The sequence below is a fragment of the Triticum aestivum genome, chromosome 6A, assembly GCF_018294505.1.
Source record: "Triticum aestivum cultivar Chinese Spring chromosome 6A, IWGSC CS RefSeq v2.1, whole genome shotgun sequence".
NCBI lineage: Eukaryota > Viridiplantae > Streptophyta > Magnoliopsida > Poales > Poaceae > Triticum > Triticum aestivum.
This window is the reverse complement of record NC_057809.1, coordinates 416,937,170-416,939,563: the sequence shown is the minus strand read 5'-3', so window position 1 is coordinate 416,939,563 and position 2,394 is coordinate 416,937,170.

The following is a 2,394-nucleotide window of genomic DNA, read 5'->3' as shown; positions in this document are numbered from 1 at the left end:
AACCGCGCCGCCCTGACGCGCCAGGCCGCCGCCGCCTTCTCCCATCGCCACCAACCGCCGCAACCGCCCGCTCCGGTCCCCGCGGAGCACTCCGGCGAGCGCCACCACTCCGGCCAGCCCTCCCTCCTTCTCCGGCGATCCCTCGTCGCCGGCGAGCGCCGGAGCCGCCGCCGCTACAGTGCTTTCGCGATATCTAGATTCGGATGAACAGTAAACCCTAGAGGTTGATTTTTTTGTCTAAGTCCCGAAATTGCAGATCCAAGTACACATGTTCACGGCTCCGTAACTTTGCAACCGTAGCTCCGATTCATGCATATAGCATATCAAAATGTTCAACACAGAGAGTACATCATTTCATTCCATTGCATCATTTTCATTTGAGTTCATCTTGATGCCCGAAATGCCATTAGAAGAGGGCTACTTGAGATAATTGTCAAATCTGCTACTACGTTTAGGTTTTTGTCATTTTTGCGATGATTAATGTGTGCATGATATGCCCTGATGCTCTACATGTGTTTTGTTAAGGGTTTTTTCATCTTTCCAGAGGTGCAACCCATGTATTTTTGTGATGTGTGTGGTGACTTGTGCAAGCTTGCAAAGTGGTGCACTTGCTAACTCTGTTTTCAGGGACTTAGTAATTCCACTAAGTCTTTGTGCTGTTTATCTCATGATGCCATATGTTCATGTTGTTTCCAAGTGATCCGTGCCTCTTTTGAGGATGATCAGTAAGGAAGTTTTGTTAATATTTTAGTGCTCTATCCATCCATGTCTTTGTTTGCAATTATGGAGCACCCTAGCTTGAGTCAATCGAGCTCTACTTTTGCTACTTTGTGAATCTGGGCAGATTGTCAACTTGTATGCAATTTTGTCGGTGATGTTGTAGTTGATCCGTGCGTGCCATGTTATTGTTCTTCCCATGTCTAGCTTGTATTCTGTGTATTCTTGATGTATGTATGCTTTTATTTCCATGACTTGCTCTGTAGTGAGTGCATCGAGCTCGTAAACATGCCTACTTGAGTTATATTTCAGCATGTGTCGGTTTCCACTAAGTCTGTGATCTGATTATGTTTTTGCTATGTTCACATGCTTGCAATTGTATCTTCTGACCCCTTTTGGCTCAAGGTCACTAAGGGACTTTTGTTAAGCTCTTTGAGTAGCTCCATTCCATGCTTTACTTTGCCATGTTCAGATCCTGTAGCATGTAGTTTTGTTGCTCCGAAGAGGGCTATCTGATCTGAAATTCCAGACTAGTGTTAATTTCACTAAGTCTGAGATCTGTTTGTCATATGCATTTTTGCCATGCTTGTTTGAACCTGTTAATGGATGATTTGGCCGTAGCTCAGTGCTAGACTTTTGTTAATCATCTTGTTTTCATCCCTGCCATCTATTTTGTTGTCATGTTTGGGTGCTGTAGCATGTTCATTTCATTGCATTTAGATGCCTACTTGCTGTAAATCGCAGACCGGTGTCATTTTTGAATCGCTTGCCATTTCCAAACCGTAACTCCGATTCCGGCGTTCTTTATATCGTTTTCAAGCGATTTCATCTCATCTCTCCAGTGGACCACTTGGATTTCCAAGTTGAGGCTAGGTTCATGCATTTCCTATCATATCTTGCATTTCGCATCCCGCATAGCATATCATCATTGCATCATATTGTTTGTTCCTTGCACGTGGTTGATTGTATCCTTGTTGCTTGTTTGTATTGTTTGGGTAGAGCCGGGAGATGAGTTCGCTAACGAGGAGCCCGTTCAGTTTGCTTTCAAGGATCCAGTCAATTCTGACAACTGTGCAGGCAAGATGATCATACCCTCGAAATCACTACTATCTTTGATATGCTAGTTTGCTCGCTCTTTTGCTATGCCAATGCTACGATGCCTACCACTTGCTTGCAAGCCTCCCAAATTGCCATGTCAAACCTCTAACCCCCATGTCCTAGCAAACCGTTGATTGGCTATGTTACCGCTTTGCTTAGCCCCTCTTATAGCATTGCTAGTTGCAGGTGAAGATTGGAGGCCGTTCCTTGTTGGAACATCATTTATTTATTTGTTGGGATATCATTATATTGCTATGTTATCTTAATGCATCTATATACTTGGTAAAGGGTGGAAGGCTCGGCCTCTCGCCTAGTGTTTTGTTCCACTCTTGCCGCCCTAGTTTCCGTCATATCGGTGTTATGTTCCCGGATTTTTGCGTTCCTTACGTGGTTGGGTTATAATGGGAACCACTTGATAGTTCACCTTCATTAAAGCTTTTCCAGCAATGCCCAACCTTGGTTTTACCATTTTCCACCTAGCCTTTTCTTTCCCTTGGGTTCTGCAGACTCAAGGGTCATCTTATTTTAACCCCCCCCCCCGGCCAGTGCTCCTCTGAGTGTTGGTCCAACCTAGAGCCC